Source organism: Emys orbicularis, chromosome 15, assembly GCF_028017835.1.
Source record: "Emys orbicularis isolate rEmyOrb1 chromosome 15, rEmyOrb1.hap1, whole genome shotgun sequence".
In the NCBI taxonomy this organism is placed as follows: Eukaryota; Metazoa; Chordata; order Testudines; family Emydidae; genus Emys; species Emys orbicularis.
The window spans coordinates 5,834,642-5,851,194 of record NC_088697.1 but is presented as its reverse complement, the minus strand read 5'-3'; the positions used below and the strand labels follow the sequence as shown (position 1 = coordinate 5,851,194).

The window sequence follows — 16,553 nt, the reverse complement described above, 5'->3', positions numbered from 1 at the left end:
CATATCCATTCCACACCCGCCCCCCTTCCCCACTGTCGGAGTAGCCAGCAAGAAGGAACTGAGGGGGCGCTGGGTCGGCTGGGGTATATATCCAGCGCCATGAAGGCGCCACTCCAGGGGGCTCCACAGCCGACCCACTGGGTGTTGCTAGGGTAGAAATTTCTCCGACGATCATGCACGCGGCGCGCACACACCTAACTGGAATGGATATGAGCAACACATCTCGAAGAACAACAGTTACAACGGTGAGTAACCGTCTTTTCCTGACTGTCCCCCCCAGGACCCTTGCCCCCATTCAATCCCCCTGTTCCCTGCTCTCTGACCACCCCAACCCCTATCCACCCACCCCTACCCCCCTAGCTCATCAAACAAGCTGCTGGCTGCCAGGAGCCCTAGGCAGCCAAGCCAACCCAAGGCACAACAACAGCTACACAACCCCTACTGCACAACAGCCCCCATCTACACCACACTACTCAACAAACAATCTGCTGTGCTGCAAGAACCCTATGCAGGCCCAGCAGAGCATACAGCACCCCCAGCAAGACACCACAACACACTGTACACAGCCAGCCCTCCTCCTCCCATACACACCATAAGTGACCTGAACTGCACAACCGCAAGCATTATACATCCCTCCCTCCCCAGCACACAACCCCAGCCCCATACCCACCACTGTGCAGACCCTCTCCCAGCCACACAACTCCCCTGCTACACAGCTGCCCCACAACACACAACTCTGTTCGCACACACCTCCCCTCTGGGCAGGCCTGGAACTTGCAGCAGCAGTCCCCCCCTTACCTTGCGTTGCCCGCAGCCCTGAGCTCAGCTGAGCTGGCCATGCTGCAGCTCTGCGGGGTGGGGAAAGTGAGGGAGGGGCCGGGGGCCCGGGGCCCGGGGAGAGACAGACATCCTCGTGGGGCCGGCCCGGGGGCCCAGGCAAATTGCCCCATGCCCCCCCGCGGCCCTGGAGCTCGCAGCCCCCCCTTTACCGGCAGCCCAGAGCTCAACAGCTGAACTAGTCATGCTGCGGCTCTGTGCTCTGTGGGGGGAGACAAGTAAAACATCACCTCATGGGGGTGGGGGTGGGGGCCGGGGCCAATTGCCCTCCCCTCCCCTTTGGGCAGCCCTGGGGAGCTTGCAGCAGCGCCCCCCTTACCTTGCTGGAGGCTGCTCAAAAAGCAGCAGCAGGACCACTGACTCCTGAGCTCAGCTGCCCAGCTGGTGCAGGTATGTGACCACCTGTGGCTGGCCACGCTGCAGCTCTGGGGGGTGGGGAAGTGGGGGAGGGGCGGGGAAGCCTCAGCCTCCCCAGCTGGGACTCCTGGGAGCAACAGGAGGCCTGGGGACAGGAATTCTTTGCCCATCCCCCGGCTCTTTAACAACCGGTTCTTGCGAACCAGTGAGAACCGGCTCCAGCTCACCACTGCCCTCAGGGATCCGTCTACACTGAGACTGGGCAGATGACTCACTTCAAATCCAGCTAGCCCAGTCGGTAGAGCATGATGCTTTTAATCCCACTGTCATAAATTCAAGCCCCATGGTGGGCAGTAGTGACAGCCCTTAGGTGTCACTATTCTGCTAATAGTCACAGCCCAAAATGAAATAAACTCTATGATCTTAGGCAGGTAATGTTTCTTCCTCTCTCTGAGCTTCAGTAAAACATGAAGAGAGAACAAACCGACATTTGCATCCTCTGTTAAGAGAGGATTTTCTCCTCTTCCATTCTACCCCAGGCAAGAAGAGGGGATAATAAATAGGATGATGGTCAATTGTTCTCCGTGTCCACTGAAGGTAGGACAAGAAGTAATGGGCTTAATCTGCAACCAGGCAGATTCACATTAGATATTGGGAAAAGCTTTCTAACTCTAAGGATAGTTAAGCTCTGGAATAGGCTCCCAAGGGTATCTGTGCTTGGAGGTTTTTAAGAACAGGTTGAACTAACCTCTGTCAACGATAATCTACATATACTTGGTACCATAGACAACCTGCTCTGGCTCCCTCCTTCTGACTGGGCCGACTGTTGGGGGCACTTGACCCCACATGTCCCCCCGACACATCGCCTCTGCTTGGCCCTGCCTCAGCAGAGAGGGATGGACTTAGCGACCTCTCTAGGTCCCTTGCAGCCGTACATCTCTATAATGGTATACCATAGCAATATAATATAAACAACAACAAAAGTGAAAGCACAACAATATAACATCTAACAATTCAGCATGAAATGACATTCCCCAGCAAAAAGTGACAATACGTAGGAGTGCAAAGCCCTACAATTCAGCACAATGCAAATGAACGTGCCATATGGCAAAATGATGCCCTGCAAAAGAGCTCAGCTCAAACCAACACAACACAAGCCAGTGCAAAAATGATAGAATGTGAAACAATGCATCAGAATGCAAAGTGACACTATGCAAAACAGCTCAGCGTGGAACAACGACAGAGCACAAAACCACACAATAGAATCATACAGAAAGGTAGGGCAGGGAGGGACCCCGAGAGTCAGGACCAAGTATCCCTAGGCCATCCCTGACAGGTGTTTGCATAACCCCTTCTTAAAATCCTCCAATGAAGGAGAGTCTGCAACTTCCCATTGGGACCTCTGCCATGCATCGACAATGCTTGGCTTGTGATTAAGGGCCAGGCTGGGACTCAGAAAATTTTGATTCAGTTCCCAATTTGGCCCCATTATTTTCTGTGCAAACATGGACAAATTACATCACATCTTTGAGCCTCCGTTTCCCCATCTGTAAAATGGGAACCACCCTCCCACACTTTGTCTATTTTGCCTGTGAGCTCTTGGCAGCAAGGACTCTCTCTTTCACTATGAGTTGTACAACACCTGGCAGAATCAGGGCCCCCACCCTCGGCTGGGGTCTCTGCAGTGCACCCACTCTTGGATGGGGTATCTGCAGAGGGATTAAAGGGAAGGGCTAACCATCACACTTCATGTCTCAAACTGCTCTGTGGCTGGGGGTTCAGGAGGGACTTTTCCCATGTAATAACGCATGGAAAGGGTCATTGTGCAGTCGGTGGGGAAGGGGTTAGAGTTTCCTTTACTATTTCTGGCATTGGCCACTTCCACAGACAGGATATCTGCTGGGGGAGGGGAAATACAAGGCTTAATGGGACCATGGATCTGATCAGATGAGTCCGGGGGGTGGCACTTATCACGGGCGACACGTCTCCCAAAGCGACCGGCACAAACACCCCTCCAGCAGCGACTCCTAGGTGAGGGGGGTCTGGGGGGTCTCTGTGCATCACTGCCTGCAGGCTCTGCCCACACAGCTCCCATTGGCTGCAGTTCCCAGCCAATGGGAGCTGCAGAGTTGGCGCTAGGGATGGGGCAGCATGTGGAGACGCACCCCCCAGGGGATGCAGGGACATGCCGGCCACTTCTGGAAGTGGCGTGGCATGGAGGGAGGGAGGCAGAGTGGGCAGGGAGCCACCTTAGTCCTGCTGGCATGTGTCTGCACACCCGTTTGGGGGAGGGAAATTAATTATTTTGACCACTGGGCAGCAGAAACTTCTCTGAAACTATAAGTCATGGTATTAAGGGCTTGGCTACTGAAGAAACAGTACACCATTGAAAATGTGCCTGTCACTGCTAAACTTTTTAACCAAACACAAGTAAAATGTAATAAACTAATTTCAGGAGACGATATTAAGGCAAGGAAAGAAACAATTTCTTAAAGAAATTATTTGTACTGCTTAGCAGAGTTACAAAGAAACTACCATAACAATTCACTAGAGAACATTAAAAAACAAAGAGAAAGAAAGTTGCCTAACCTTATTAGTAATAAACACCTAATTGGCATTCCCTTAGAGTATAATATAACAATAGTGAATTGGCAATGTGTCAAATGGTTAAAACAAATTCCCTGTTAGGACCAGTCACAATATGGGGTCACTGACACTGCATCCTAACTGAGGTACATGTTATTCAAAACAGTCTTCTTCACTGTCCAGTTACCCATATTGAATGCAGACACAGCAATATTAGATAAATTGGTTACTGTCCATTCAGCAGGTTATTTCCTACTTATTTATAATTATTGAAGATGCCCTAAGCTGATGGGAGCGCCCTCTCCCATCCGTGTAGTTAATCCACCTCCCCGAGAGGTGGTAGCTATGTCAGTGGGAGAAGCTATGCCGGAGGGTGTGTAAGCTGTTGTGTTTACATGTATATATAAAGTTTTAATGAAACATGATTGTCATGGGGGTATAGCTCAGTGGTAGAGTGTTTGACTGCAGATCAAGTGGTCCTTGGTTTAAATCTAAGTGCCCCCTTAGAAACCTGATTCTATAACAAAAATTGTTGCATATCCATTTCCATTATCTTAGTTCCACTGAATGGGGATGCTTGAAATGAATGGAAAAAACTCAACGTTTTCCTGTGCAAATGCATAAAAACCTAGCAAACATGCCCTCAGTTGAAATCAGTTTCAATCCTCTAAGTGTCTTGTTTATGTTTTCATCAATTAAACAAAGGTATAATATCAATACACATTTGCAGGTCCTTGGTCTCCATGGGCTACAATGTTCAGAAGAACAAGAACCACGTCCACTTGGGAGGAATGGACTAGTTTGTATTACATTTGGTAAGTAAGTTGCCATTGGGACTGAAAACTCTACTGGAGGTGGACAGGAACCTCTTACAAAAATAAAATAACCAAGATTTACCAAACTCCCTGTTACACATTCAAACCTCTCTTTGTGCGCACAATATAAATTGGGTCTCTAATATATGGCAACCTTCCTCCCTCACTCTCACAGAGCTTGGGAGACAGACCTGTCCTCGCTTACAGACAGCCCTCCAACCTGAAGCAAATACTCACCAGCAACCACACACCACAGAACAAAAACACTAACCCAGGAACCTATCCTTGCAACAAAGCCTGATGCCAACTCTGTCCACATATCTATTCAAGTGACACCATCATAGGACCTAATCATATCAGCCACACTATCAGAGGCTCGTTCACCTGCACATCTACCAATGTGATATATGCCATCATATGCCAGCAATGCCCCTCTGCCATGTACATTGGCCAAACCAGACAGTCTCTACGCAAAAGAACAAATGGACACAAATCTGACATCAGGAATCATAACATTCAAAAACCAGTAGGAGAACACTTCAACCTCTCTGGCCATTCAGTAACAGATTTAAAGGTGGCAATTTTGCAACTGAAAAGCTTCAAAAACAGACTCCAATGAGAAACTGCTGAACTTGAATTGATATGCAAACTAAATACTATCAATTTAGGCTTAAATAGAGACTGGGAATGGCTGAGCCATTACACACATTGAATCTATTTCCCCCATGTTAAGTATCCTCACAACTTCTTGTCAAACTGTCTTAAATGGGCTATCTTGATTATCACTACAACCGTTTTTTTTCTCCTCCTGACAACAGTTCACCTTAATTAATTAGCCTCTTAGAGTTGGTTGGGCAACTCCCACCTTTTCATGTTCTCTGTATGTATATATATCTCCTCACTATATGTTCCATTCTATGCATCCGATGAAGTGGGTTGTAGCCCATGAAAGCTTATGCTCAAATAAATGTGTTAGTCTAAGTACTCCTGTTCTTTTTCCTTTAACACAGATTGTTGTTCCTTGTAACTTTCAGATGCATTCAAATGGCAGCTGTTTAAAGGTCATGTGCTTCTAGTTCATAATCAGGAGCAGAGTCTCTGTAAGTTTACCAACTATAGAGCTGGTTGTGTCTGCATCTAAGTAACTGCAGAGTTAGGCTAGGTCTACACTACCTAGGGGGGTGTCGACCTAAGATACGCAACTTCAGCTACGTGAATAGCGTAGCTGAAGTTGCGTATTTTAGGTCAACTTACCTGGCTGTGAGGATGGTGGCGAGTCAACCGCTGCCGCTCCGCCGTCGACTCCGCTTCCGCCTCTTGCCGTGGTGGATTTCCGGAGTCGACGGCAGAGCGATCAGGGATCGATTTTATCGTGTCTTCACTAGATGAGATAAGTCGATCCCCAATAGATCGATTGCTACCCGCCGATCCGGCGGGTAGTGAAGACATGCCCTTAGTGTAGTACCAGATAGTTAATTGCACAGTCTTACTTCTCTAGTCTCACTTTCTGGTCTCATTAATCAATTGCGTAGAAACAGCAAGGGTTTCGTGGTTTTGTTTTTTGCTTTTTTCTCCCTTCATTTTCTCCTAAGGAATGTGTGATCTGGAGCATGTTATTTTAAGATCCCTGTGGGTCAGGATAATACCATCTCCTTAAAAATGGTGGGGAAGTGGCCTGTTTACAAAAACTCTTTTATTTTAGATTATACAAAGCAGTTTAACCTTTAAATGTGCCACTGCCAGACATGAGCACAATAGAAACTTTAAGTTACTGTGCATAAAATCAGCTATTCTTGATGGGGCCAGGATCAATTAATTACCAAAGAAATAAACTCTTGGGAAGTAGCTGTAATTTGTCCCCAAGCCTTTCTTTGTTCTCATATGCTATCAGGGATTCTCTTCTAGAGGGTAGAGTTAAGGTTACCCGAGCATGTACCGTCGCTCTGTATTCCCCGTTTTTCCAGAGTTTGAGTTTTACTCAACTCAATGTTCTGCAAGGGTAAGAGATATTCACAGCCAAAGTTAACGCTGTGTTAACAAAGGCTGTTGTTAGTGACAAATAATGAGACTAATCCCTCATTGCGGTAATTCCACTGACTTCAATGTACTCTTTCCCCATTTCAAGTTCCAAAAAAATAACCAAATTAAAACAACCTTGAGAACTAAAACGCTGTCAGAAAGTGGAAATTTTAGTAGCTCAAATAATTCAGTTTCTTCTGTGTCTTGTGCATCTGTAAAAGGCACAACACATTAATTTATAAGCATATCTTTCTGAACTTTTTAAAATAGAATGTAGTACATTAACTGTATCAAGTGGGTTGTTCAATACAATGAGGTTTTCGTGCATTGCCCAAAACATATTTTTCACACTATTTAAATGAACACAACTCATTGAACATAAAACATTTTTATTTCATGCTGTGAAGTGTGTCGGTAGCTCAAATTAATAGGTTTATTTTCTCTCTCTCTGTGTGAGGCAGAACAAATTAATTTAGCGATGCTGAAAATGTTCCCTTCTCCTCCAGAACTGCCTCGGAATCTCCTTCCCTTTGTATATTAATCTGCTCCTGTGTCTCTCTGAGGAAAATATTGTTTCTATTAAAAAAAACATTTTTTTAATAAAAGGGACTGAGACAAAATGGCCACATGATGGTGACCCAACATCAGGAATGCAAAGCAACAGGCTTCTGGTTTGCACATTGATGGTGACAAGGGATTGAAGTCAACTCCCCTCTTTTCACAGACATATTTGTTTAATTCTCTGAGGCCAAACATAAGTTTAAATGAATTTCCAGGGCTGAAAAAAGGGGACTTTGTGTCTGATTTCACTTGCCCACCAATGCAGTGTTTAGTGGTATAAATAGAACTGTGGGCTGGACAGGGAATGGAGACAGACCTTGAGCTGCCCGGAAGCAAACCCTGGTTTCCCAGCTACAATTGGACATGCTGCACATCTGCAGTGATGGTGTAAATAGCCCAGCATGGCCCTTTTGGGGTTTTGTGCCTGGCACAGTGGTGCTGGTAGAATTGCTCTTGTCATAAATGACTGCACGGTGCTATGGCATGAGATCCACACAACCTATGGCAATGGAGGGCTCATTCCACTCCCAGTTGTGATGCAGGGAGAACAGGAGTTAGTTTCATATGCCTATTTTCATGCTGTAATCTGGGGCACCCTGCTCTGCGGGAGGGATCCCAGCAGCTTAGACTCAGGGCTGGAACAGTCCCCTGATTTAGGCAGTGGCCGCATGGTTTCCAACACTCAGATGTCTTAGACAATCTGTCTCTCTCAAAGCCTCAGGCCCCAGGGAAGGCTCCTGCACTGCCTCAGCTCCTTTCACACTCTCTAGAGAGGAGCAGCAGCCAGGGTTCGGGTTAAATAGTGGGGCGCTAGGTGAGTGGCAGAGGCTTTCGGAGCTGAAAATTTGCCTGAGACCTCAAGGAAACAGTGTAAGGTAGGATTCCAGGCATCTCTGTGAAAGTAGCAGAACAGGGTTTATTTGGGATGGGAAGTGAATTGAGAGTGTCTCAGGGGTGTGTAGAGTTGTATTGCTCTGGTTAGAAACTGTGGCTAGAAGTCAGTCTACACAGGAAGTGGGATTCAAACCTGAGCTGGAAAAACCCATGGGATTTTTAGTCTAACACCTTAAACACTCGGCCATCACAGCTGTGACCCCCATTGAAGCTGCAGTGCCAGAGAAACTGGTAAATAATGACAATAATCTGTTAAGGTCCCTTTTTTGTATAACTTCCTCATAAACAGAGCAGAAGTTCTTGGCCAGTCCTTGTAAGTGCTTGTTCAAGACACAGAGAGCCTCTGCACTGGGGCAGGGGTGCAGGAGGTGGTCAGGGGGTTGGTGATTACCTCGGGCGACGCAGCTCTCAAAGTGACCGGCACACACTCCCCTCCGGCAGTGGCTCCTAGGCAGTGGGATCCGGGGGGGCAGCTGTGGAGTTTGCACTCGGGGCCACAGGGATATGCCAGCCACTTCCAGGAGCAGTGCGGCATGGAGAGAGGGGGCAGAGGGGGCAGGGAGCCTCCTTAGCGTGGCTGGCAAGTCTCCATGTGTTGCTTGGGGAGGCATCAGGTCTCCATGGGCTGTCTGGTGCGGGGGTAGTGTCAGAGGGGGCTCGGGCCAGCCCTTTGCCTCTTCTCTCCAGACTCCTGGCCCATCTTGCTGGACGACAAGGATTTTAGGGTGCAGCAGCACAGGGAGCAGGAAGGGTGAACCACAGCAGCTGCCTCCCCCACATGCGGGAAAATGGCTTGACCTGCTGGCCCCGTGGACTAAGTCACCAGGCCTCCAGCTTGCCCCATTCGACCCAACGGGTTGATCTTGTGGCCAGAATTATTTGCAGTTGGGATTTCCCCCCAACAGTACCCCACAGGGGTTCAGGGTCATCTCCAGCACAGGCCACACAGGAAGGCTTAATTCTTGAGCTGCAGCACATGCTGGGTAGGCTTAAGGCTGGGCTCCCCATGGCAGGAGAGAAAAAGAAGACTCGGCCCCTGGAGGGGCAGGCTAGGGCTTCCTGGATCCCATTTGCTCACAGCCAGCACCCCACCCCCACTCCCAAGTCGTCAATGCTGCCCCCAGGTCGGCCAGAAAGGAGCAGCGGTTTTCACTGCACCAAGTCCACTTATGGCTTACAGGCAACTCCCAAGCCCACCACAGCACACCATCTTGGCCAGAAAGGAGCCCACTCAGCCTCACCATTTCTTCTTTTCCTTCCACCCAGAACCCCGCTTCTCCTGGTCTGCAAGTAGCCATCCCAGGCATGCCAACAGGCATGCACAGGGATCTATCTCCCAAAAGCCAACCACATCTCCATGGGTTTGACCCTCAGAAGGGCAGGCGGGGGCTTCCTGGATCCCAGTTGCTCACCCCCAGCCCACACCTGCCTCTAAAGACATCAATCACGCCGCCAGGTTGGCCACAAAGGAACAGCCATTCTCCACCTGGACTCAGCTTTGCTTGTTTTCCTTTCACCCAGAACCCGCCTTCTTCTCCTGGACTGCAAGTAGCCATCCCTGGGATGCCAAGAGGCAGGCACAGGATTCTACCTCCCAGCAGCCAATTCCACCTCCCCAGGCTTGGCAGAACGAATGGTCGTGCTCTACTATCCCCACTTAGCTGCACAGCTTCTTCCCTGCCTTCCTCAGCTTGACTTTCCTCTATTGCCCCATTCCTGTCTTACTTCCTCCTTTTGCAAGTCACGCAAATGAGGCCAGCAGGAAGTGACAGCCTCTATAGTCCAACCTCCAAGGGCAGAGGAGGCCAATCCACAAGCCTCCAAAAGGTGACACGACTAACTCCTATAGGTTCTCCAGACTGACGCCAAAGCGCTTTCTCTGCTGATGTCACCTTTTGTCATGCAGGGGTTGGAGTTATCCCAGGGATAGGCCAATAGCAAAAGGAGGAGTGCCTTCCTGGACAGCAGGGGGATTTGACAAAAGGAAGCCAGCATGTTTCTGAACTAGGGGCCTTTTGTATGTTAGGGAAACACGATAACCACTACACTACAGAAACTCCATCCACTGGGCTGGTGCTCATCATGGCACACACCGATGGGCAAACCTAGAGAAAGTGGTGGCAGCCCTTCGATAGGTCAGCTGGTAGAGCAGAGGACTGGAGTCGGTGCTCAGAAAGTCATCCTTACGTCGCCCTTGTGATTCTTGCTTGAAGGACAGTTTCTTTTTCTTCCCCTGGCTACAAGAGCAAGAGAATGAAAGGTCAGGTGGGCCAACTCGGTGCAGAAGCCCATGCTGTCTTTTCCTGCTGCATAGCCTGAAATGAGGGACTTGTGGCAGTTAAAGGCACTGCTGCACTTTCAGAAAACAGCCCACAGGGGGATAGAAGAGCATGCCAAAGCCTGGGATTGAATGAGGGACCTTTAGTCTAGCACTCTCCCAACTGAACTACTTCAGCAGCTACTAGGTTTCTTTTTGGCCTGCTGCTTTTCTGTCTGGGATGTTTTTCTCTGCTGTGGTACAGAAAAAGGCTGTCATTGCGAGCAGCCCATGAAGGCAAGATTAACTATTGCCTTCCTTGCTCAGCTTTACTTGCTTCCTCGCCCTATTCCTGCCTTAGTTCCTGGGTTACCTGAAGGTGACAGGAGCCCAGTGGTACGAAGAGGAAGTTGGGCAGCTAGACCCAGTGGCAAAAGTCCTGCCACCACTTGCCACCTCACTTTCTTCTTCCAGCTTTACATATTGGCCACCAGTAACTTGGTCCCCAGCAGTGTGACGGAAGAGAGCCACCCTCACCTTGAAGCTCCAGCTCATTAAACCATATCTTCAATCGATGATGGCCAATGAGACACCGGCATCGCTTGCTATTTTAGCACTTGAAAATGCCATTGGCGAATCTTTGGATCTCTCTAATGCTGCGCTTCAGTTCTTGAGGGCAAAGGCGAGAAAAGCAACCTTTGAACTAAAGGACTATGGTTAACATTCTAACGCTGTCTCTTAGGGCTTGTCTTCACTACCCGCCTGGATCGGCGGGTAGAAATCCATCTCTTGGGGATCGAATTATCGCGTCTTGTCTGGACGCGACAATCGATCCCCGAATCGACGCGCGTATTCCACCAGCCCAGGTAGGAGTAAGCGCCGTCAATGGGGGAGCTGTGGCGGTTGATTTGCCGCCGTCCTCACAGCGGGGTAAGTCGGATCAGATACGTCGAATTCAGCTACGCTATTTGCGTAGCTGAATTTGTGTATCTTAAATTGACCCCCCCACACACAATGTAGACCTAGCCTTACTGTAACACTATTTAATACTGGTCCACCCTGTGTTGGTGAGAGTTTGATTTCTAGATATTAGTACATTTCAGTAACTGTTAAAATTAAAAAGTTTCTATATACTTAGAGGAAATGAATTTGTTTTATTTGCTTATATATGGCATGAATAAATACAGGTTTACAGATCCTAGCATGCAAATTTATCATCTTATATGACAGAGAAAATCATGCATCCAAACTGTATATCAAAATCATGAAATGAGCTAAAATGCAATGAAAAATAAGATATTCAAAAAATTAACATATACGGGGGCGGGCACCGAAGACACATCTTGCCTGGGGTACCATTTGGTCTAGGGCAGACCCTGTCAGGGAGAACAGGAGTTAATTTCACATGCCTATTTTCAGGTTGTGGCAACCTGCTCTGTGGAAGGGATTCCGGTAGCCCACACTTAGGCTGGAACAGGTCCCTGATTTAGGGGGGGCTGCATGGTTTACAGCACTCTGATTTATCAGACAATCTGTCTCTCCCAAAGCCTCAGATCTGCGTCCCCATAATGCTCCTGCACTGCCTCCTCTCCTTTCACATTCTATGGAAAGGAGCAGCATCAAGGGTTAGGGATTAGCCATAGGGCACTACATGGGTGGCAGAGGCTTCAGGAGCCCAGAGTATTTGCCTGTCTGGGGCATTTTGGCTGAGACCTCAGGGACACATTGTGAGGCAGAATCCCAGGTATCTGTATGAAAGGAGCATAAGGACGTAAGAAAGGCCAGATTGTGTCAGACTGGGTCCATCTAGCCCAGTATCCTGTCTTCCCATAGTGGCCAAAGCCATGTGCTTCAGCGGGAATGAACAGAACAGGTAATCATCAAGTGATCTATCCCCTGTCACCCATTCCCAGCTCCTGGCAAACAGAGACTAGGGACACCATCCCTATCCATCCTGGCTCATAGCATATCCTCTGTGAATTGATCTAGCTCTTTTTTTGAACGCTGTTATAGTCTTGGCCTTCACAACATCCTCAGGCAAGGAGTTCCACAGGCTGACTGTGCGTTGTGTGAAAAAATACTTCCTTTTGTTTGTTTTAAATGTGCTGCCTATTAATTTCATTTGAAGACCCCTAGTTCTTGTCTTATGAGAAGGAATAAGTAACACTTCCTTATTTACTTTCTCCACACCAGTCATGATTTTATAGACCTCTATCATATTCCCCCTTAGTCATCTTTTTTTCAAGCTGAAAAGTCCCAGTCTTATTATTCTCTCCTCATATGGCAGACATTCCATACCCCTTTTCTGAACCTTTTCCAATTCCAATACATCTTTTTTAAGATGGGGCGACCATATCTGCATGCAGTATTCAAGATGTGGGCATACCATGGATTTATATAGTGGCAATAAGATTTTCTCTCTTATTATCTATCCCTTTCTTAATGATTCCCAACATTCTGTTCACTTTTTTGACTGCCGCTGCACACTGAGTGGATGTTTTCAGAGAACTATCCACAGTGACTCCAAGATCTATTTCTTGAGTTGCAACAGCTATTTTACATCCCATCATGTTCCCTCCCCTCTTTCTTTATGCTGCTGTTGTTATTTCATGGATTGTCTGGGATGGGAAAAAAGCTGAGTTCACTCCAGGTGGAGGGGAGAAAGAACAGTGAAAATCTCAGGACCCAACCCCTGCTACCAGGATCACTGAGGTGCTGGGAATCTGCATGGGAAAGGAACTGTGTGAATTGTCAAAGTGGGGAATGAATAAGAATCTACAACAAGATCCACCTCATTAACCACTGACATAGGATAATGCTGCTGCAGATAGAAGGGAAACTGGAAGCGATTCTTTGCTGTTCAGCCATGGAAACAGTGACCCAACTGCACCGCAGTGAATGTGCTGGGGAAAGCTGGACTTTACAGGCAGGTGGAAATAGCAGATCCTAAAAATACCTGGAGCTCCCCACACCACTTCTGCCACCAGCGTCAGGTGTTAAGCTGCTCACAGCATCCCCCACCACCATTACCTTCCAGCAGGAGATTGCAGCACCCCCACCCAATGCAGGGGAGAGGCCTGATTGTATCTCTGCACCCTGAGTCCAGGGCATGCACTTTCTCTGCCCCACACATCGAATCTGGCCCTGCTGTGAAGTGACCCCAATGAACCACCAGCCTCCAGAACAGCAGGTTTGGCCCTCAGAACAGGGAACATGTCCCCCATGCTGCTTATAGGCCACTGGATGCTCTGGAAACAGGAGGGCTCTGAGTGTATCCTATAGTACACGCAGCCCATTTGGGGCTGTAGCTCAGTGGTAGAGCACATGCTTTGCATGTATGAGGCCCTGGGTTCAATCCCCAGCATCTCCAGGTACTTATTTTCACCCTGCTGCTTTGCTCATCCCCAGAGGGGATATGGCCCAGCAGTCTCCCTGTGTGCCTTTCAATCCTGCCCAGTAAGGGGCAAGTGCCAATTGCATAGAAGGTCTGTGGGGGGTTTCTGCTCCTAAATCACCTGGGTACTTTTAAGATTCCCACCCACTGTGTTGTTTGGGACAATGGTAGATAAGAAGGGAGAATCTCCAACACTGGAGGGAAGGGTCCCATCTGCACAGGAAAGGAAACAGAGGGGCAGTCAGTGCGCAGAGAGGAGAGAGGTCAGTGATTTACACCCAACAGGGGACACTGTCTTTTTGAGGCTAGTGCAGCTTGCTTGGGATGGTGCTGACGATGGATAGAAAAAAGGCTGGAGTCAATGACATATGAGACCATAGAAGGGGATGGGGAATGGCAGCCCCACAGAAGGTCCTGGGTGCTCAGATGCCCCAGTTATAGGCACCCTGGGCTGTCGTAGAGAGAGAAAAGACAAAGAGGGACCCAGCCCCCCACAGTGATCCCATGGAGAAGAACCTGGTTGGGAGTGGGGTGAAGGTTCCCTCTGGACAAAGGGGAGCTGAAATCCCTCAGTGTCCTGGAATTTAAGTCATGCAAGCTTCTAACCCTGCACGGGGTGTGGGCTGAGGTGCAGCAGCAGAAGGTTGGACTGGACAGGGGCGGCAGGTTTGTATAATTTTTGGTAGTGCCCAGAATGAGACCAAGTCCTGCCCCCCCACACACACACACACCTGCCTAAGGCTCTGGGAGAGAGTTTGGGTGCAGGGTCTGGGCTCAGTCAGGGTGTTGGGGTGCAGGAGTGGATGCGGAGGGCAGGCTCTTGGAGAGAGTTTGGGTGCGGGTGTGGGGGCTGGGTTGGGAGTGCAGGAGAGGGTGAGGGGTGCAGCATTTACCTCAGGCATCTCCCAAAAGCATCCTGCACCCCACTCTGGCAGCAGCCCAAAAGTGGGAGGGCCGAGGGCGTCTCTGCGCACCGCTGCCCGCAGACTCCACCCCCGCAGCTCCCATTGCGACAGTTGGCAGAGTTGGCACTCGGGGCAGGGGCAGCGCGCGGAGACCCCTCCACCCCAGGGGCTGCAGGGAAGTGCCAGCCGCTTCCAGGAGTGGTGTGCCACACGGAGCGAGGGCGGGCAGGAAGCTGCCTTAGCCCCCCTGTGCTGCTGGTGGTGGTGGCAGGGGTTCCCAGGCCCCTTTAAATTGTCCAGGGGTGGCAGGCGGGACCGGGGGGACACTCCCAAGGGCCTAACATTGCTTTGCACAATGATAAATCTTGGAACAGGATAGTAATGAAATGGCAGCAGAACCTAAGCAATTAAAAGCCTCCAGATTCTTGTGTGTGCCCTGACTCCGAATGGAAACTGTAATTTGATTCGCTTTGTGTCTGCGGCCGGTAAAATATCAGGACAAAGTCATCCCAGTGATTGTGATAGTGGGTTTGAGGAGGCTTTGGTCTTATGAAAATGTAACTAGCATGTTATATTTTTAAAGGTAGCTTCCCCAAGCAATCCCAAATTGTTCTTCCCACAGCTGGCTGATGGTGGATCTCCCCAATCTGGGGGAATCTCTCTGGGCCCCACTGTTAGTTCTCCATCTTTTCTACCCCTAACCATGCACACCACTCCCCTCCCCATCAATGTTTTAGAGCGACCCCTCCTTCCCTCCCTTTATGGGATTCAGACTCTCTGTGACAGAGACTGACTGGGGCTCCTCTCTGCATGGCCCCAGTGGGGAAGGAAAGGCTGGGGGGGAGAAGACGGGCAGAAGGAGTCAAATGGGGCTAAACCAGAATAGAAGAGATTTTCTTCCTGTTAAAATATACTGGAATATCATCACTGAAAAGCCGCATCTTGAGTTAGGATTGATGCATCAGCCTTTCAATTACCAGGCAAAGCTGTGAACCACAGAGACTGATAACTGCCTACTTCCCAGCTTTGTCTAAGAAGCACCTGTAGTGGTGCAACTAGTTAGTATAAAGGGGAATACTGCTGGGATTATGAGTTTAAGCCTTACTTGGAGCACTGGTTTCTATTATCTGTGTAGTTTCCCCAACTTGCTTTGCCAATTTTACATGGAAAGTGCCATACTAGGGAAAGGAGAGTAAGTTTTAAACTCTAAAATGTGGAAGTGGGTGCATAGCTTAGAAACATCCAACCTGTGCTGCCATTAGTTCTAGTAGATTATTCACTGGCAGGGTCAATTGATTTAATTGCTGCTGAGAAAGCTGCCAGGACAGGTCTCTGGGCACAGATCTCCTTGCTTCTTCCAGCACATGCCTGGCTCCTTCCCTGCCCCAGTCACTGCTATTGGAGGGTCCTATATGCACTGAGCCTAAAACTTTTTCCAGGCCTTCTTACTGCAGTTGGCAGTGCGTCAGTCTCAGAATCCGAAGGTCCTAAATTCAAACCTCAGAGAAGGCAATGGTTTTTGCTCCCTGCTTCAGGTTTTCTAAAGGAAATAAGAGAAAAGAAACTATAGGAGAGTGGTTTCTAGACACCCTCCCACCCCATCTAACACACACACACAGAGACTTTTCTAAGGCATTAACTTTTCCTTCTCTATGGAGTTTGTATTCTCCATAGAGCAAAATAAAACAAAAACATGCAAGTCTAAGCCTCATACAGTATGAAACTCAATACAGATAAAATCTCACCCTCAGAGATCTTCCAATAAGCTTCTTTAGCAGACTAGACTTATTTCTAGTTTGGGCCCAATCTTTTCGCTTGGTATAGTCCTTGTTCCAGCTCAGGTGGTAGCTAAAGGATCTCTCATGACTGCAGCCACCTTTCTTTTGTTCCACCCCTTATATAGCATTGGTACAAGGCAGGAATCTTTT

The 16,553-nt window shown here is 48.7% G+C and overlaps 1 protein-coding gene and 2 non-coding genes across 3 annotated transcripts in view; all 3 read left to right on the top strand.

Moving 5' to 3' along the window:
- Positions 1-16,553, top strand: part of LOC135889397 (zinc finger protein 208-like) — a 685,678-nt gene that overhangs the window by 214,625 nt on the left and 454,500 nt on the right.
- TRNAC-GCA (transfer RNA cysteine (anticodon GCA)) lies at positions 4,213-4,284 on the top strand. The gene has a single exon. It is a non-coding gene; the product is annotated as a tRNA-Cys (tRNA).
- On the top strand, positions 13,625-13,696 carry TRNAA-UGC (transfer RNA alanine (anticodon UGC)). Its single transcript has one exon. It is a non-coding gene; the product is annotated as a tRNA-Ala (tRNA).